The following is a 22,162-nucleotide window of genomic DNA, read 5'->3' on the forward strand; positions in this document are numbered from 1 at the left end:
ATTGAATGTGGGAAAACGAGTGAGAATAAAGTATTTTAAAAACCTCCCAGCATTCTGAGATAAATGGAGATGCCATTTACTTTAATGCAGAAGCTGGCTTGGAGCAGGAATGCACTGAGGGAATGTAATGAGGTGAGAGGTGTGTGCCAGGGACAGTTTTGAATTTGAGATGTCACATAGGCTGTGTATGTATAAACCTGAAGCCCTGAAAATAGGACTTGGATGCAGATACACATGTGAAAGTTGTAGGTAGAGAGGAATTTTTTTTAAGCCCTGGGAGAAGAAGAGATTGCACACGTAGAGAATCACGCCTAGGATGCCACCCCAGCTCAGGGAGGCCTAGGAAGCAGGAGAAACACCAGGTGAGTGTGCTTCTGTGGACTCTAAGACAAGGGAATTTGTCAGGAAGAAAGGGGTGATCCTTGAGTTGAAAGTTACTGAAAAGTTGAGTAAGATGAGAATGGAAAAAGCATCCATTGGCTTTGGAATATGGAGATTACAATGACTTAGTAAGAACCTTTTTTGGAGGGAATGCTGAGGAAGTGGAGAAGGATAGAGGACAAGGAAGTGGAGTCAGCCTGTGTAGACAACTTTTTGTTTCTTTAGAAACTTTAATTTGTATGAGAGTAAATGTAGGGCAGCAATTGAAAGGAAATATGAAGTCAGAGAAAGATTTCTAAATATAGGAGACTCTTAAAAATATTTGCCTGTTGAGTGGTCCACTAAAGGCAAAGAGATGGAGCATGTGTGAGAGAAAATGGCTGGCTGAATGCACTCAGTCCTTGAGAGGATGAAAGGGGATAGGATACAGAGTGTACGTGGCAAGAAACTGCCTTTCCTGTGGCACTAGAGTAAAAGGAGTTGAAAGCTGCAGATGATGTTATACTTGCACGTTTGGAAACCTAAGGAAGAGGGAGTTTCTATCTAATGACTTTTATGTTTTCAATGAAGTAAGAAGCAAGGTTGGTAGCTAGACACGGAGTGGGGAGAAGAAGTGTGATGCAAATGGGGAAGTGATGAACCAGTCACCATGCAGAGGAGGAGAGTGAGCTGACTATAGAAATAGTAGGATAGCCATGGAGTGCTGCAAGCACACCTGAAGTGCTTATCATGAGCCTAGTAGGATTTTGGCATGGTTTGCTGTGTGGTTTTCTGCAACAAAGCTCAGTTACATAGACACAAGTAATGGTAAATCAGGTGAGTGAGTTCACTAATGCCTGGTGAATGTGATGGCAGGACAGGAGGTAGGGACTTGAGGGTATATAAAAGGAAAGCTTGTATAAGGGATAAACTATGGAAGAGAAGCAAGTAAGTAAGAAAGTGAAGACAGGAGGAGTCTGATAGTGAGAAAGAAAGAGGCCCAAAAAACCCTTGAATGAACATAAAGAATCACAGCAAAAGAGCTGGAAGTGGAGCATGTGGTATTTGGAGACAGGAATATGTTATTTTGATTGTGGAAGTGGTTAATTTCCTGAAGGTAACCAGTGCTAGTGGTCAAACAAGTGGATGGCTGAGGTCAAATGGAGGAATATTTTTCTGGATATGAGGAGGGTATTGATTGGGTCATTCATATCATAGGTATCCTGCAGCAATCAAGATTGAAAACAAGAGTTGGAGTAGGAATGTTTATATGACCTAAGGAGAGCCAATTAAAGTTCTGTGGGAGTCGAAGTTAAGCTCTTTTCTCTGCCATCTATAGTTGGGTAGATTGTTTATGCTTCGAGGTCTGCTGATTTTCTTCATCATTGCATAGATAGAACCTCCTTAACTATTAATTGAATGCCAAAGAGAAATGGTGCTGAGAAAGGGGGAAAGAGACAGGGTCCTGAGTATAACCTTTGAATCTATCCATGTCTAAAGTGCAACTGTCCCTTTTTTGTTAAGCTAGCCAAGTTTTTTTGTTTTGTTTTGTTTTCCTTTTTGTTGCTTGAAAATACAAAGCATAGACTAATATGGATGGGTCTGTTTCACCAAAAAGAAATATATAGAAATGCAACAGATTTGTTAGCTACTTACCTAATAACCATTCTCCCCCTTTACTTTGCTAGCAAAATGCTGAATTATTTGTTGTCTGTGCCTCCACCAAAGTCTCAGGGAAGAGTTTAAGTCAATCACTGCAAATGCAGTTCCCTTGTCAGGCTTTGCAGCAAGGGAATGTCTGCTGGGGGTCATGTATTTGAGTTGTGTGACAGTGAGTTTTATGTGTCAACCTGACTGGGTCACCAGGTGCACAGGTATTTGGTCAAACATTATTCTGGTGTATTTGCAAGCGTATTTCTGGATGAGATTAATATTTGAATTGGTAGACTAAGTAAAACAGATTGCCATCCCCAGTGTGAGTGGGTCTAATCCAATCTGTTAAAGGTCTCAATAAAACAAAAGACTGAGCAAGAGAGTGTGTGCTTTTTCTGCATTATGGTCTTTGAGCTGGGACACCGGTCTTCTCCTGCTTTTGGATTCAGCCTGGAACTTACACCGTCAGTATTCCTGGTTTCCAGGCCTTTGAACTGCACACCTGGGGACTTCTCAGTCTCCATAATCACATGAACCCATTCCTTATAATACATAGTTTTAGAGATGTGTGTGTGTGTGTGTGTGTGTGTATGTGTGTGTGTGTGCACATTTGAGTTACATATTGGTTCTGTTTCTCTGGGCAACCCTGACTAATACAAGGAGTATCCCTCAAAAATTCATATCTCGAACTCATAATATGATCTCTTTTAGAAACAGACTCTTTTCAGGTACAATCAGTTAAGGATCACAATGAGATCATACTGGGTTATGGTGAGCCCTAAATCCAATGACTGTTGTGATGGTTAGTACTGAGTGTCAACGTGATTGGATTGAAGGATGCAAAGTATTGTTCCTGGGTGTGTCGGTGAGCATGTTGCCAAAGGAGATTAACATTTGAGCCAGTGAACTGGGAATGGCAGACCCACCCTCAATCTGGGTGTGCACAATCTAATCAGCTGCCAGCATGGCCAGAATAAGAGCAGGCAGAAGAATGTGGAAATATTAGACTGGTTTACTCTTCTAGGCTACATCTTTCTTCCATGCTAAATGTTTCCTGACCTCAAATATCGGACTCCAAGTTCTTCAGCTTTGTTCCTTGTTCCTCAGCTTGCAGACAGCCTATTGTGGGACCTCACCTTGTGATCGTGTGAGTCAATACTCCTTCATAAACGCTCCTTTATATGTACATCTATCCTATTAGTTGTGTCTCTTTGGAGAACCCTGACTAATACAACTAGTATCTGTATAAGAAGAGGAGAGAACATAAAAAGAGACATACAAATGGTGGAAGCCATGTGAAGACTGAAGCAGGGACTGCAGTGATGCAGCTGCAAGCCAAGGAATGCCAGGACTGCTGGAACCCACAGAAGCTAGGAAGAGCCAAGGAGGGATTCTTCTGCAGAACCTTCGTAGGGAGAATGGCTCTACCAGCACCTCAATTTCAGGCCTTTTGCCTACAAAGCTATGACACAATAAATTTCTATTGTTTGAAGCCACTAATCTTTGCGGTAATTTGTGACAGCAACTCTAGGAAACTAATGCAGGTAGTTTCTGGGAAAGGTCTCTTCACTCACAAAAGGGACTCTATAGGGTGGGAGGACAATGTTGACACGTCAGGCGAGTGATGAATGGTTCTGTATGGCTGGGCACAGAACAAGTGGAGAGTCAAGACCCAACAAGAGCCCTAAAAGGTAATAGAGCCCAGCTGGCCATCAGCAGGAGCACTGACAAGCAGATGACGCATCATGTGAAGGAGTGGGTCAAGGGAATGATGAGTCAAGAAACAGAACCATTCTCTGAAAATAACGTTACTGTTTCCTTTTCACATGCTGAAGATGATGAGGTTCTTTCACTGCAAGTGTTAGCTAAAGTGGATTGTCAGCTTCCTGTTTTGGGATCACCAACACTTCCTGGGCTTCTTCCGTGCTCATGCCTGACTGCCTTCTTTGGTCTTCCAATAGCTCAGATTCCCTCAGGGGCAGGCCACAAGCGGGCCAATGGGTTCCTCTAGCAGGAAGAATCTGCCTGTCCTCTCCTTTAGAACAAGGAAGTTGTCACATCCTCCTGCAATACTTACTACCATAGCCTCACTCTATTTCATACAATCAAATCCCTGGTGCACAATTAGGCCTTTTCTGCACTCTAAGTCCTGTCCTGGAATCCCATTTTCTCCATCAAAGAGGGTCTTTAAGAAATGAAATCTCCCTGTTCAGGAACCTTTTGTCTCCCCTTCTAACAATGTCATCTCTTCTCCAGTCTAGGTCCCTAGAACCCGGTAAATTTACTCTGGAAATGGAATCATGGGCCTTGATTAACTCTCTTGTCAGCCAGCAAAAATGACACACATGCGTTTTAATAGGGGCCCTGTGGAGACAAAGAGTTTCAGAAAGCACAGAAGGCAATTATGTAGGTATTTTTGAAGAAAGAAGCACAGTGACCTCACAGGAGTTGGCTTGTGGAAACTAATCTGCTTTTGAATTCAGGGTCCACTACTTGCTTACTGCATGCCCTTGAGCAAGTTAACCTTCTGAGCCTCCACTTCATCATCTGAAAATGGAGGTAACAGTAATACCCACCTAATGGAATGGTGGTGGGGATTCAATGGTAATGAAAAATACCACATACTGAGCCTGGTACAGAGTTACTTTAGCTCTTAGTACTTTTTAAAAGAATTTCTCAACATTGGCACTATTGATACGTTGGGCCAGATCATTCTTTACTTTTAGGGACCGCCCTGAGCATCATAGATTTTTAGCAGCATCCCTGGACTATACCCACCAGATGCTAGCATCACTTCCACTCCCAGGCAGGACAATCAAAAATGCCTACAGATATTGCTAAATGTTCCCTGGACAGCTAAGCTGCCCCTGGTTGAGAACCAGTGCTTTAGAGTAAAGTGGGCAGGCCTCTGAACAGCTCTCAATAAACAGTGGTTAATAATTTTCTGTCCTGCTTATATGTAGGGCAGAGTCCAAACAAATTATTTTGTTATGAGTAGTGACATTTTTTCTCATTTAAGTAAAAAAATCATCTTTCTTTCCAAACAGTGAAATGTCTATCTCTTACAGCTGTACTTCTTCAAATTTCTCACTCGATGGGCTGGGAAGGTGAAGCAATGGCAGTATATGAGGTGGGTCTGGTGACAGAATTACTTTCCAATGCTGCCATTCCTTTATCTTATTCTTATTTTATTTTATTCTTTGAGCTGGAGTCTCGATCTGTCACCAGGCTGGAGTGCAGTGGCTCGATCTTGGCTCACTGCAACCTCTGCCTCCCTGGTTCAAGTGATTCTCCTGCCTCAGCCTCCTGAGGAGCTGGGACTACAGGTGTGTGCCATCAGGTCCAGCTAATTTTTGTATTTTTAGTAGAGATGAGGGTTCCACAATGTTGGTTAGGGTGGTCTCGATCTCTTGACTTTGTGATCCACCTGCCTCAGCCTCCCAAAGTGCTGGGATTACAGGCATGAGCCACCATGCCTGGCCTATCTTATTTTTCCCTTTAAAAATTCATGCTAATTTTGCTTTCAAGTCAATAGTGTATTTCAGATTGTTTTCATAAAAATGTAATGTTCTCTTTTCCCTTTGAAATGTAACACACTTTAAGACAGCGGTATCTTATCTTGGGGCTTTGAAAGTCCCAGCATATGGCCAAATGTCCCAGGTATAAGGAAAAACACTGTGTGCGCTTCAAACTGTGTGTGTTTTCTTCAGAAGTTATCAGGTATTATTTATGTTATGGGTTAATTTTACCATCCTGCTATCAGTCTGCTTATTCTAACTATTTTTCTCTTTGTTTCTACATTGCTTTTTAAAGCAAGAGCCGCTGAAAACAAGGGAAAATGTTTCAGAATCCTTAACCACTCAACATGAAAAAGATAATAGTATTAGAGAATGGATCAATGCTAAAAAAATTTTTCCTAATGAAACTGACCAAACAGAATCAGGAGCATGTGGAAAAAGCTATTTGGGAGTGTTGAGTCCTTGCAAACATTTCATTCTGTATTCTGTAAAAAGTATTTCAAAGGCATTAGGATCTGGGGTGTTATTTCCATGGTCATTCCCCAAACTCCTATCAGATCAGAGAGAAGGACATTATGTTAAACACTAATTCTTGTTTTTACGATTTAATGAGCTACTTCTGAGAAAGCTACTATTTCACCAGCCCATTAGAAATGTCTGGGATGGCTAGTGCAGAATTAAGGCTTGGGTGACCCAGCTGAAACTAATGTCAATGCTCCAGTTATTTATGTTCTTCAGGCTCTCTGACCCGTCTCCACTGGTTAGTGCCTCCACTGGTTACTAGGCAACCACAGCTTATTAAGGTTGTATATGTTACACATGAACCCCAGGTATGTGTATGAAAAGGACCTGAATATTTTAATGAGAAGGCAATCATGAGCTGAGCTAGACTATTACCTTTGTTATTAGGTAAGACAAAATAGGGAGAAGGTGGATTCAGGAGGTGGATGAATAATAGTCTAATGAAAAACCTTCATGCTTGCAGTTACTACTTTACACACAACAGCCCCAGGGTTGGATGATATGGGAAATCGCAAAGTGTAATTATCAGACGGAAGAATTCCTGTTAAGAACTGAGTTTAGCGGGCATTTACAAGTCCTGCCACATAGGTCTTTTCACTTCTAGTACTGTAGGAAGGGAGAATCCAGGAGAGAACGGGAAGGCTGTTATAGTAGAGTAATTTTACCATTGTACTTAATGTCTGCAAATGTTTTTTGCCAAAGGAGAATTCCAAGTGCCATATGTCAGGGATTCAAGGGTGGCATGCTCTGTCCTTCTCATGGTGGCACCCTTGACCACACAGGAGGAAAAGGAACTGAGAGAGGTTAAATCTGCTTCAGTATAAAACCAGAACCTGTTTAACTGAGGGGATGAGAGGCTCACTTGCTGTGGCTGAATGGGAAGAATGTAACCTTATCTGTAATGTAGTAGTGCTGTTTTGCTGCCAAATATATGCTTTGTGGATGCTACTACCCTGGGAAGAAATTCAACTTCAGAAGGGAAGTCATGTGATACTAGAGCTGTTTACATACATTAGGGAGACATGATATAATAAAAACCCGTTCATAAAAAAAAGACAGCCACCTTACTTATCCAACTAGGATTGGAAGTAAAAATACTGCAATTTTTTTTCTGAGTCTGAAGGCATATTATACACAGACACAAGCGCAGGAAAATTTCTAGCCTACTGTTAGAGAATTGTTAGAAATAGACAAAATTGAGAGCTACATTATTTATCTGCTTTGCTAATTTGAAACTATCAAATTTACAGCTTAAGATTTCACTAAAATAAACTCTGTACAGACTTAACATTTGCATTTTGAAAGTGACAAAAATCAGTTGATGGCTAAAATATAAGCTCAAACAGTAAATTGTCATTACTAAGAATGCACTAACATTAAAGCACATTATTATTCAGGTTTGTAAACCCATCAGAATTCTAGTTTTTGATGAAAAAACATTGCTCCACCCATTCTTGTGATAACATAGTTTTAAAAATCATACTTATGAAAAGGTAAATAGCCTTCTGCAAAGCTCTTCTAGGGAAGTAAAGGGGCAATTCACAAACAAAAGATAACTAATCAGGAACATAACGTGGGAATGTGAACAGAATTCTCATTTTTTCCCTAAAATACTGTATGTTTATCTTACTCAAAGAGATATAGCAGTGTAGGTATGTACTGAGATTTAAAAAAATTATTTTCCACTTCTGAAATGTTTAACAGGAAAGAGTCATAAAACAACTTATTCGTATAACAGTAGGAAATCAAAGACATATACATGTATCTTTTCAATGTAATACATAAGGTGCTTAAGAATTGCACTGTTTTACATTTTTTAAAAAGTAAATATAAATATGTTTTAATCACTTTAGTTGCCATTTTTTAGCATTACATTATATCTGCCATTGCCTGGGCTATTTTAATATTCCCATTAAAGGGCAGTTTAGTGCCTTTAGGCTAGGGTTTTACACACACACACACACACACACACACACACACACACACACACTGCATACAAGATGGTAAGCAGGATGTGGTCCAGAAAGACATTTCTGTTTTTCTCATACATATGACCAGCTCCTAGGAAAGTTCCTGATATTTAGTTAATTCTCAATAAATGCTTGATGAATCATAAATCTACTTCTATTCATTATGTTTAAAAGAAAAATCAACTTTATTTTCTCAGTCTTCTCTCCTTAGACCAGGAATCTTCTCTTGGGGGAAAATAAATTCAAGAATATATAAATATTAGCTAGTTTATTGTACAGTAGAGAGGAGCTGGGTAGTAGGAGACTCAGACATGTCCGAGTTGTGGCTTTGCTGCTAATTATTGGGGTAGTACTTAAGCTCTCTAGTCTTCAATTTCCTCAAGCCAAAAATTAGGAGGTCTGGGCTACATCATCTGAAATATCCTTTCTGATGCTTCAATTCTATGATATTCTATGTCTCTAAGATATAATCTATAGCAAATATAACTAGGATATTACTTGAAATAATTATACTTTATCTCGGGTTCCCAGGTGCCTAACATAGAGCCAGGGAACATAAAAGATGTGCAATATATGTTTAAAAAATGAATGAATGAATGATCTTTATAGGTATAAATGCTGCCTATGCATCCTTACGATTTTTCCCAAAAGGAAAGAACTCTTCTCTATGGATGCTGACTTTTGCAATTAAATTTAATTTTGAGCTTATTCATATACATTATTATTCTTATGCATGGCCCTTGAATAGTGCTACAAAAATTTCAGAACATGTTTATGTATTTCTTTAAGAAGTGCTAATAGTATCACTATATCTAGGAAATTTTTTTGCATTCTAAACAAATTCTTTTATAATTAGTCATAAATATTTATTTCATAAATATTCTTTTTTTTTTTTTTTTTTTTTTTTTGAGACAGAGTCTTGCTCTGCCACCCAGGCTGGAGTGCAGTGGCCGGATCTCAGCTCACTGCAAGCTCCGCCTCCCGGGTTTATGCCATTCTCCTGCCTCAGCCTCCCGAGTAGCTGGGACTACAGGCGCCCGCCACCTCGCCCGGCTAGTTTTTGTATTTTTAAGTAGAGACAGGGTTTCACCGTATTAGCCAGGATGGTCTCGATCTCCTGACCTCGTGATCCGCCCGTCTCGGCCTCCCAAAGTGCTGGGATTACAGGCTTGAGCCACCGCGCCCGGCCCATAAATATTCTTAAGGAGAAAAAAGAGAGACAGAAACTCTTGCCTTAAAGAGACTCCATCTTCAGTGGTAATCCTAGATAACATTTAGCACTAAAATTCTATCACTCTACAGCTTTAGATACCATCATTTCCAGGCTTATGTGCACATCAATAAAGAAGATTTTGTATAAGTAGGTTGCAGAATCACAAGGTGCTACATCTTTTTAACTCTTGTTGAACAGAAATAATGCTAATTTTAGCATCAACCTAAACATAAACTTATTTGCCAATGAGTAAAGATCTGTGCGGTTACAAATAGCTTACTCCTCGGGAAATGTTTTAAATGGAAATTTTTAACACTATCTAACACACATATCCTTCTTATAGGATTAAATTGGAAAGCTCTTTTAGAGTGGCAGTTTGCTGCAGAGGAAAGATCTAACATTCTTATTCTGCCCCTTACCAGAAATACAACATTGGCAAGTTAGCTAAGCTATTGGAACCCCAGTTTTTTTCTCTGAATAACAGGGATAATAATAGTTAATTTGTGGGATTACTATGAAGATTAAATAAGATAATGTTCATGGAAAGTCTGCTTTGGTGCTTGGCACAGAGTGCCACAGACCCCCTCTGTGAGGTTTCCATCCCCAGAACGGAGCTCTTCTTCTACTTCTAATGGCTGGATAAAATATTATGATCTTAACTACACTGAAAGCATTCAAATTTATCTCAAAATACGACCCTCCATACTTCATTCAAAACCAGAAAGGAAGACTACTTCTGAACTTGGTATAGGAACTTCAAAGAGGAGGAGACTTGACATTTGTCTTTGATGAAAAATTCAGAAGAAAGAGAGACAAATAACATGAGAAGTTACAATATGGTGCTGTGATTGATAATGAAGGTTGATTTTCTTTCTGCTGTCTACATTAGGTGCTGATCTCCTAAAAATACCCCAAAGTCTATGTGCATTCAAAGACAGGACACATAACTATAATCCATGAGAAGTTCATCAGTGACTTTAGTGAAAGGGTAACAGCAACAGCTGTGTTGGATATTGAAAGATGACTAGCATATTGCAAGTTATGAAAGAGTACATGAGTGTATGCAGATGAGGGGGATTTGGGGGTAGAGTGTGGATGGGAGGAGCATCTAGGCAGAAGAACCAGCATGTGCAGAAGTAAAGGAACAAAGAGCATGGCTTAGGAAAGGCAAAATATCCTCGTATTAGCAAAGATCAGCTGATGGGGAGCAAAGGTAGGCAGTGAGACTCAAGAGGTGCATTGTACCAGTATTATGACATGCTAAGGAATACAAGACACAGATTTTCTTCGGATGGGGCAGTCAATGCTGGCTTTGAAACCAAAGTGGATGAGAGTACTTAGATGATATTTTCAACTGCTCGTTTCGCACATGCAATGCATCAGGAACTCCACCGTGCTTTGTTTTATAGGTATTGTTTCCTAGTCCTTGAAATGAAATAGACTTATCTTTTCAGCTTGGTCAACTGACGCTCAGAGAGGTTAAGTAACTTGCTCAAGATTACACATCCTTAAGCAATCTTGTAAAAGGAGCAATGGGATATTTGAGATAGAACAAATCACTGAAGAAAGAAAATGATGAGATCTGAACAAAAGTTAGAAAGTTAGTTTAGTCAGTCATGTTTTAAAAGGAAAGGGGAGGAAGAATACAGAAAAGACGGAATTTCTGTTCAAAGTGAGCGTTCATGATTTGGGCAGGTCTGTTAATATAGGCGTACTCTGAAATGACAGAATGTTTTTAAATAATACAAAATGTTGCTTCTGTGTTTTAAAATTACTCGGTGATTATTTTACCTAAGAGGCAGTGGGGCATCATAATTAGTAGCTCAGGCCCCAGTCAGGCTGTCTGGATTTGAATTTTCACCTTCAACTTACTTAACCTCAGGCCGGTTATTTAACTTCTGTGGACCCGAATTTCCTAATCCTTAAAAAAGGAGATGGTAATAGTGCCTATGTCACAGGGTCGTTTAGGCATGAAAGAGAGAATATAGAACAATTTCTCACATAAAATAAGAACTCAGTAAGTGTTAGCCAGCATTGCTTTGTGCCTTTGCCCTTAATCACCAGCCATTTATTTAGAAAGTATTAATAGTGTGCCAAGCACTGTGTTAGTTTCCAGGGATACAAAGATGGATAAAAGATGATTTCTGCATTTAAACACATTTGTGTTTTCTAACATCATACTCTGTGGTTCAGCAGAGGTACTTGAGATTACATCATGATTAAAATCACCTATCTGAATTACTTGAGAACAAGTTATTTAAAATTTCCCATCACAGCAAGATGGCTGAATAGAAAGAGCTCCAGTCTGCAGCTCCCGGTGAAACCAACGCAATAGGCAGATGATTTCTGCATTTCCAACTGAGGTACCCAGTTCATCTCAATGGGACTGGTTAGACAGTGGGTGCAGCCCACAGAGGGCCAGCCGAAGCAGGGTGGGGCATTGCCTCACCTGGGAAGTGCAAGAGGTCAGAGAACTCCCTCCTCTAGCCGAGGGAAGTCATGAAGGACCTTGCCATGAGGAAGGGTGCTATCTGGCCCAGTTACTACACTTTTCCCATGGTCTTCACAACCTGTGGACCAGGAGATGCTCTTGGGTGCCTACGCCACAAGGGACCTGGGTTTCAAGTACAAAACAAGGCAGCCGTTTGGGCAGACACCAAGCTAGCTGTGGGAGTTTTCTTTTTGTAACCCAGTGGTGCCTGGAATGCCAGTGAGACAGAACTGTTTACTCCCCTGGGAAGGGGGCTGAAGCCAGGGAGCCAAGTGGTCTTGCTCAGCGGATCCCACCCCAAAGAAACCCAGCAAGCTAAGATCCACTGGCTTGAAATTCTCACTGTCAGCACAGCAGTCTGAAGTCAACCTATGACGCTCAAGTTTGGTGGAGGGAGGGGCATCCACCATTACTGAGGCTTGAGTCGGGGGTCTTCCCCTTACAGTGTAAACAAAGCCACCGGGAGTTCAGACTGGGCGGTGCCCACCACAACACTGCAAAGCCACTGTGGCCAGACTGCCTCTCTAGATTCCTCTTCTCTGGGCAGGGCATCTCTGAAAGAAAGGCAGCAGCCCCAGTCAAGGGCTTATAGATAAAACTCCCATCTCCCTGGAACAGAGCACCTGGGGGAAGGGGCAGCTGTGGGCACAGCTTCGCCAGACTTAAACATTTCTGCCTGCCAGCTCTGCAGAGAGCAGCAGATCTCCCAGCATAGCACTTCAGCTCTGCTAAGCAACAGAATGCCTCCTCAAGTGAGTCCCTGACCTCCATGCCTCCTGATGGGGAGACACCTCCCAGCAGGGGTCTATAGATACCTCATACAGAAGAGGTCTGGCTGGCATCTGGTGGGTCCCCCTCTGGGATGAAGCTTCCGGAGGAAGGAGCAGGCAGCAATCTTTGCTGTTCTGCAGCCTTCACTGGTGATACCCAGGCAAACAGGGTCTGGAGTGGACCTCCAGCAAACTCCAGCAGACCTGCAGCAGAGGGGCCTATTAGAAGGAAAACTAACAATCAGAAAGCAATAGCATTAACATCAAAAACAACAGAAAAACGACCACCACGAAAAACTCCATCTGAAGGTCACCAGCATCAAAGACCATAGGTAGATAAATCCATGAAGATGAGGAAAAAGCAGTGCAAAAAGGCTGAAAATTCCAAAAACCACAACGCCTCTTCTCCAAAGGATCACAATTCTTTGCCAGCAAGGGAACAAAACTGGACAGAGAATGAGTTTGATGAATAGCCTTCAGAAGGTGGGTAATAACAAACTCCTCTGAGGTAAAGGAACATGTTCTAACCCAATGCAAGGAAGCTAAGAACCTTGATAAAAGGTTAGAGGAATTGCTAACTAGAATAACCAGTTTAGAGAAAAATATAAATGACCTGATGGAGGTGAAAAACACAGCACGAGAACTTCGTTAAGCATATACAAGTATCAATAGCTGAATCGATCAAGCAGAATAAAGGACATCAGAGATTGAAGATCAACCTAATGAAATAAAGCATGAAGACAAGATAAGAGAAAAAAGAATGAAAAGGAAAAAACAAAGCCTCCAAGAAATATGGTACTAGGTGAAAATACAAAACCTACGTTTGATTGGTGTACCTGAAAGTGACAGGGAGAAGGAAACTAAGTTAGAAAACACACTTCAGGATATTATCCAGGAGAACTTCCTCAATCTAGCAAGACAGGCCAACATTTAAATTCAGGAAATACAGACAACACCACAAAGATACTCCTCAAGAACAGCAACCCCAAGACACATAATTGTCAGATTCACCAAGGTTGAAATGAAGGAAAAAACGTTAAGGGCAGCCAGAGAGAAAGATCGGGTTACCCACAAAGGGAAGCCCATCAGACTAACAGTGGATCTCTCAGCAGAAATCCTACAAGCCAGAAGAGAGTGAAGGCCAATATTCAACATTCTTAAAGAAAAGAATTTTCAACCCAGAATTTTCTATCCAGCCAAACTAAGCTTCATAAGTGAAGAAGAAATAAAATCCTTTACAGACAAGCAAATACTAAGGGATTTTGTCACCACCAGGCCTGCCTTACAAGAGCTCCTGAAGGAAGCACTAAATATGGAAGGGAAAAACCAGTACCAGCCACGGCAAAAACAAACCAAATTGTATATACCATCCACACTATGAAGAAACTGCATGAACTAATGGGCAAAATAACCAGCTAGCATCATAATGACAGGGTCAATTCACACATAACAATATTAACCTTAAATGTAAATGGGCTAAACGCCCCAATGAAAAGGCACAGATTGGCAAATTGGATAAAGAGTCAAGACCCATCAGTGTGCTGTATTCAGGAGACCCATCTCATGTGCAAAGACACACATAAGCTCAAAATAAAGGGATGGAGGAAGACTTACCAAGCAAATGGAAAGCAAAAAAAAAAAAAAAAAAAAAGCAGAATTTGCAATCCTAGTCTCTGACAAAACAGACTTTAAACCAACAAAGATCAAAAAAGACAAAGAAGGGCATTACATAATGGTAAAGGGATCAATGCAACAAGAAGAGCTAACAATTCTAAATATATATGCACCCAATACAGGAGCACCCAGATTCATAAAGCAAGTTCTTACAGACTTACAAAGAGACTTATACTCCCACACAATAATAGTGGGAGACTTTAACACCCTACTGTCAATATTAGATCAACGAGACGGAAGATTAACAAGGATATTCAGAACTTGAACTCAGCTTTGGACCAAGCAGACCTAATAGACATCTACAGAACTCTCCACCCCAAATCAACAGAATATACATTCTTCTCAGCACCACATAGCACTTATTCTAAAATCGACCACATAATTGGAAGTAAAACACTCCTCGGCAAATACAAAAGAATGGAAATCATAACAGTCTCTCAGACCACAGTGCAATCAAATTAGAACTCTGGATTAAGAAACTCACTCAAAACTGCACAACTACATGGAAACTGAACAACCTGCTCCTGCTACTGGGTAAATAACAAAATGAAGGCAGAAATAAAGATGTTCTTTGAAACCAATGAGAAGAAAGACAGAATGTACCAGAATCTCTGGGACACAGCTATGGCAGTGTTTAGAGGGAAATTTATAGCACTAAATGCCCACAGAAGAAAGCAGGAAAGAGCTAAAATCAACACCCTAACATCACAATTGAAAGAACTAGAGAAGCAAGAGCAAACAAATTCAAAAGTTAGCAAAAGACAAGAAATAACTAAGATTAGAGCAGAACTGAAGGAGATAGAGACATGAAAAACCCTTCAAAAAATCAATGAATCCAGGAGCTGGTTTTTTGAAAAGACAAACAAAATAGATAGACCACTAGCCAGACTAATAAAGAGGAAAAGAGAGAAGAATCAAATAGACACTATAAAAATGATAAAGGCGAGATCACTACTGATCTCACAGAAATACAAATTACGATCAGAGAATACTATAAACACCCCTATGCAAATAAACTAGAAAATCTAGGAGAAATGGATAAATTCTTGGACACATACACCCTCCCAAGACTAAACAAAGAAGAAGTCGAATCCCTGAATAGACCAATAACGAGTTCGGAAATTGAGGCAGTAATTAATAGTCTACCAACAACAACAACTGAAAAAAAACCCAGGACTAGATGGATTCATAGCCGAATTCTACCAGAGGTACAAAGAGGAGCTGGTACCATTCCTTCTGAAACAATTCCAAGCAACAGAAAAAGAGGGACTCCACCCTAAATCATTTAAAGAGGCCAGTATCATCCAGATACTAACACCTGGCAGAGACGCAACAAAAAAAGAACATTTTAGGCCAATATCCCTGATGAATATTTATGCAAAAATCCTCAATAACATACTGGAAAACTGAATCCAGCAGCATATCAAGATGGTTATCTACCACAATCAAGTCAGCTTCATCCTGGGATGCAAGGCTGGCTCAACATACACAAATCGATAAACGTAATCCATCACATAAACAGAACCAATGACAAAAACCACATGATTATCTCAATAGATGCAGAAAAGGCCTTCAATAAAATTCAATACCCTTTCATGCTAAAAACACTCAATAAACTAGGTATTGATGGAACATATCTCAAAATAATAAGAGCTATTTATGACAAACCCACAGCCAAAATCATACTGAATGGGCAAAAGCTGAAAGCCTTCCCTTTGAAAACCAGCACAAGACAAGGATGCCCTCTCTCACTACTCCTATTCAATACAGTATTGGAAGCTCTGCCCAGGGCAATCAGGCAAGAGAAAGAAATGAAGGGTATTCAAATAGGAAGAGAGGAAGTCAAATTATCTCTGTTTGAAGATGACATGATTGTATATTTAGAAAGCCCCATCGTCTCAGCCCAAAACCTCGTTAAGCTGATAAGCAAATTCAGCAGTGTCAGGATACAAAACCAATGTGCAAAAATCACAAGCATTCCTATACACCAGTAATAGACAACCAGAGAGCCAAATCATGAGCAAACTCCCATTCACAATTGTTACAAAGAGAATAAAATACCTAGGAATACAACTTACGAGGGATATGAAGGACAAACCACTGCTCAAGGAAAGAAGAGATGACACAAACAAATGGAAAAACATTCTATGCTCATGGATAGGAAGAATCACTATTGTGAAAATGGCCATACTACCCAAAGTAATTTATAGATTCAATGCCATTCCCATCAAGCTGCCATTGACTTTCTTCACAGAATTAGAAAAAGCTACTTTAAATTTCATATGGAAACAAAAAAGAGCCTGTATAGACAAGACAATCCTAAGCAAAAAGAACAAAGCTGGAGGCATCACGCTACCTAACTTAAACTATACTACAAGGCTATAGTAACCAAAACAGCATGGACCTGGTATCAAAACAAATATATAGACCAATAGAACAGAACAGAGGCCTCAGAAATAACGCCACAGATCTATAACCATCTGATCTTTGACAAACCTGACACAAACAAGCAATGGGGAGAGCATTCCCTATTTAATAAATGGTGTTGGGAAAACTGGCTAGCCATATGCAGAAAACTGAAACCGGACCCCTTCCTTACACCTCAAACAGAAATTAACTCAAAATGGATTAAACACTCAAATGTAAGGCCTAAAATCATAAAAACCCTAGAAGAAAACCTAGGTAAAACCATTTAGGACATAGGCATGGGCAAAGACTTCATGACTAAAACACCAAAAGAGATGGCAACAAAAGCCAAAATTCACAAATGGGATCTAATTAAACTAAAGAGCTTCTGCACAGCAAAAGAAACTAGCATTAGAGTGAAGAGGAAATCTACAGAATGGGAGAAAATTTTTGCAATCTACTCATCTGACAAAGGGCTAATATCCAGAATCCATAAGGAACTTAAACAAAGTTACAAGAAAAAAACAACCCCATCAAAAAGTGGACAAATGATATGAACAGACACTTTTCAAAAGGAGACGTTTATGTCGCCAAAAAACATACGAAAAAAAGCTCATCATCACTGGTCATTAGAAAAATGCAAATCAAAACCACAATGAGATACCATCTCACGCCAGTTAGAATGGTAATCATTGAAAAGTCAGGAAACAACAGATGCTGGAAGGATGTGGAGAAATAGGAATGAATGCTTTTACATTGTTAGTGGGAGTGTAAATTAATTCAATCGTTGTGGAAGACAGTATGGCGATTCCTCAAGGATCTAGAACCAGAAATATCATTTGACGTAGCAATCCCATTACTGGGTATATACCCAAAGGATTATAAATCATTCTACTATAAAGACACATGCACACGTATGTTTATTGCAGCACTATTCACAGAAGCAAACACTTGGAACAGACCCAAATGCCCATAAATGTTAGACTGGATAAAGAAAATGTGGCACATATACACCATGGAATTCTATGTAGCCAAAAAAAGAATGAGTTCATGTCCTTTGCAGGGATATGGATGAAGCTGGAAACCATCATTCTCAGCAAACTAACACAGGAACAGAAAACCAAACACTGTATGTTCTCACTCATAAGTGGGAGTTGAACAATGAGAACATATGGGCACAGGGAGGGGAACATCACACACCAGGGCCTGTTAGGGAGTGAAGGGCAAGGGAGAAATAGCATTAGGAGAAATACATAATGTAGATGATGGGTTGATGGGTAAAGCAAACCACCATGGCACCTGTATACCTATGTAGCAAACCTGCATGTTCTGCACATGTATACCAGAACCTAAAGTATATATATATTAAAAAATCTCCCATCACAATGTTGTTCATTATTGTAAGGACTAATACCTCCACTCTTCTCACCCTTCTCTCCCAATGTGACATTAAGATCTGTTTAGCCTGAGTTATCTTTGATGTCAGGTGTTTCCCTTGACTCAACAGGCAACATCATAAAGTTGGTGTGATCATTTCCTACATATGTGTACCAAAACTTCCAAAGCTGAATGTTTGTACCATTGTTTCAGGGGTCTCTTCCTTGCTAATTCATTAGATTTACATATTATGTAGTATATATAATTAATGGGTGCATTTTTCTTCCCAAGGGCACTTTTAAAATATTATAATTTTATAAAATCTCATTTCCATAAGCTAGAGAGAAATGTTAATGATTACAATTTTTAGAGCTGTATCAAATAAGGGGAAGACTTGTACTGGCAATATCAGTTATTCATTGTTTTAAACTATATCATGAAGCTCCTCATACCTGTGTCTCCCAGCTTTAAGATGATAAAGGATTTTTAGAAATTCTGCTCATGATGGCATTTGCACACTGTCTGAAAGGATTCTAAATTAGGCATTGCAGGTTCAACATTAACATTGGTTGAACAGATGAAAATTGTTAGTAGAAGGAACACCATGTCCTTTAGAGTCCAACCACAGTACATTAAAATGGACAGATGAGCAGTCGAGATGACCTCTGAGACAAGATTGAAAAGGAACACGTCTACATAAATAAATGAGAAGGAAATGAAAATAGCAAGGCCCTTCTATTTAAAATAACTAAGTGAAGTACCAAAATGATTAAGTGAAAAGCGACTTTAATACCAAGGAATCTCTTTAGAACGAATGGAATTGTTGAGATAGAGTGAACTGATGATCAAGAAAGACAGACACTGGGATCCTGGGCACATTGCTTTCCAATACATCCAGTATTTATTATAGGAAATTTGAAATGTTCAGATCATAAGGCATCTTCAAGTAGCAAACAACCATTACTAAAATAGAGAGGTCAGATCTTTCAACTGTAGGTGAAAAGAACCAAAATGAAGTAAATCAGAAGCTTTAGATTTAAATGTGAATGCTGGAATGAAACTGATTTAAATGTGAATGCTGGAATGAGATTAAGAAGTTCTTATACTATACATAGTAAAATTTGTGAAATGAGGATATTTTAAAAATAAAAATAATACTTGGGACATATATGAAAATTTAAAAACCTTCCCATTAATTTGATATGCAAAATGGGAAACTTGACAATGATTGTGTTAACAGCAATGAATTAATGTTACAATATTGAATAGCTGAGGATATGGTTTTAAATATATTAAGTTTAATTTTTTTCCCAGTTTTTTAAAAAACAAACCTTCAAGAGAATGACAAGAGAAGACGGAGATAAGAGAAATTATTTTCAAAAGACACATGTGATAAAGGATTATTAGCCATAATATACAAAGAACTTTTAGCTCTCAACAATAAGAAAAAAACCCAATTAAAAAATGGGCAAAAGATCTGAACAGACACCTCACCAAAGAAGATACAAAGATAGAAAGTAAGCATATGAAGAGATGTTCAACATCATTAGGGAACTGCTAATTAAAATCAGAAGTATACACCTATTAGAATGACCAAATTCTAAAACACTGACATTAAATGCTGGAGAGGATATGGAGCAACAGGACACTTATTTGTTGCTGGTGGAAATGCAAAATGATACAATTACCTTGAAAGACAGTTTGGCAGTTTCTTACAGAAGTAAACATATTTTTACCCTATGATCCAGCAATGACACTCCTTGATATCAGCTTGGGGCAAAAGTAGTTAAATCAAAAAGTAATGGCAAAACTGCAATTACTTTTGCACCAACCTAAAATATTTACCCAAATGAGTTGAAAATTTATGTCCAGACAAAAACCTACATTGGATGTTTATATCAGCTTTATTCATAATTTTCAAAACAAGGAAGCAACAAAAATGTCCTCCAATAGGTGAATAGACCAATTAAATGTGGTACATCCAGGCAGTGGAATATTACTCAACACTAAAACAAAATGAACTAGCAAGCCATGAAAAGCCATGAAGGAGACTTAAATGCATATTACTGAGTGAAAGAGGCCAACCTGAAAAGGCTACACACTGTATGATTTCAACGATATGACATTTCGGAAAATGTAAAACTATGGAGCCAGGAAAAAGATGAGAGTGAGGTGCGGGGGAGGGATGAATGGGCAGAGCACAGAGGAGTTTTAGGGCAGTGAAACTATTCTGTATGATATCACAATGATGGAAACATGTCATTTATGCATTTGTCAAAGCCCATACAATGCACAACACCAAGAATGTACCCTAATGTAAACTGTGGACTTCAGGTGATGATGGGTTAATGTAGGTTCATTGATAGTAACAAATATACCATTCTGGTGAAGGATGCCCATAGTGTGTGTGTGGGGTGTGTGTGTGTGTGTGTGTGTGTGTGTGTGTGTAGGTGGACATATAAAAACTGTACTTTCCACTCAATTTTTGGGTGACCTAAATTGTTCTCAAATAAATTTTACTAAATAAATAAATGACACACTGTATGATTCCATTAGATAAAGTTCTAGAATAGGCAAAATTAGTTAGTGGTCATATAAGCCATGATGATGGTTTCCTCTGTTGGAGGAATGACTGGAAGGTCACATGAGCAGGACTTCTGGGGGCACTGGTAATCTTCTTCTTGATCTGATTGGAAGTATACACTTTGTGAAAATTCATCGAGATATACACTTACTTGTGACCTCTTTGTATGTATATCTCAATGTCTTAGTATAAAGTATTTTAAAAGTAAAAAACACCCTGCCCAACTTTACATTTAAATTTAATTCCTAGGAAGCATTTGTTTTCTTAAGAAGCAAGTAATCCGTGTTCATTTTTCTTCCAATAATTTTGGGAGAAATTAATGAAGTATTGATGGATTAGTTAGGATTCAACCAAGAGAAAAGAAAACATTCTAAGTATTTAAAATGATAAACTTTAATACAAGGAAATGGTTACAAAGATGAGAGAACTGAGAAGCTAAATTGGGAACGGTGAATCAAATTAAAGATGAGCAGCCTCAGGAAGCCAAAGGCACTATCACTCATGATTCTCAAGGGATAAAAGGGAAGAGGTGGTGTTAATGAGGTTCAGGGTTCAGGGTCACTGGAAGAAGCTGGAGGTAAGGTGTAGGAGTGGAGGGGAGGCTGTGGCTGGAAAATACAGCCCATAGGGTCAGTTCCTGTGGAATGAACAGAGGTGGGGCAGGGCAAGGAATGGCCCTGAAGGTAACAGGCACAGATGGGCACACGTGGAAAATAAAGGATTCAGAAAATAAGTTTTTCATTTTCATTTTTTTCTTCTACAGTAACTGTTACACTAGGCAAACTGATTTACTGGTATTTTTGATGGGCACCAAGTTTAGCTTCTGGGAACTGCGTTCAACACACATCTTGTAAATAAATAGAATTACCATTTTAGTTCTACATCCAATCTCCATAAACCAAATGTATACACCCGCAAGTTTATGAAAGCATTATTTGCCATCATTTTGAAGTTAATCAAAAATATTAAGGAAGCATCTCTGCCTTTCAGATTAGATTTAGACAGTAGCCAATGCTCTGTCAGCTGCATTATTTTATTGGAATTGTAAACATAGGTATATGCTGGTGTTCTGAAGATCACTTTTCTTCAAAGTACATAATAAAGCCACAGTTTGAAAACTAGACTTAGGAGGAGGCAGAAAGCCACACAATATCCTCAATATGACCACCACTCACTTTCTCCATTCCCCTCTATTCTGCTGAAAAATGGCGATGGCATATATCAGACTAATATTAAAGCACCAATTTTAGGCTCTTCTGTTTTCTAACATGGAAGGGTGATGACATATGATAACGTAAAATATATTTATTCATCCATTTTATGGCCAGACAAAACAAAGCTTAATGTGTATGTGTGTGTGTGTGTTGTGCTTAATTGTACATAGCACTTTAAAAATTTAGCACACCTGCCTTTAATCATGCCCTACTTTTAATTCTAAGTAAAATCTCCCAATAAGCAGCATCTAAAATGTTATCCCTATCTCAAACACAGATTTGTTAGTGATTAAACCATTATTATCACCATCAAATTTTCATTCAGTTTATGCCATCAAAAATTTTGTCTCATTCTGGTTTATTACTCTGATATTAAATACATTTTATATTTTACAAATCATATAACCTTT

General features: G+C 39.1%; 1 protein-coding gene across 18 annotated transcripts in view; it reads right to left on the bottom strand.

The window, feature by feature from the left end:
* Positions 1 to 22,162, bottom strand: part of DTNA (dystrobrevin alpha) — a 401,494-nt gene that overhangs the window by 188,859 nt on the left and 190,473 nt on the right. The window lies entirely within an intron of this gene.

The sequence above is a fragment of the Trachypithecus francoisi genome, unplaced genomic scaffold, assembly GCF_009764315.1.
Source record: "Trachypithecus francoisi isolate TF-2019V2 unplaced genomic scaffold, Tfra_2.0 Lachesis_group19, whole genome shotgun sequence".
Classification (NCBI taxonomy): domain Eukaryota; kingdom Metazoa; phylum Chordata; class Mammalia; order Primates; family Cercopithecidae; genus Trachypithecus; species Trachypithecus francoisi.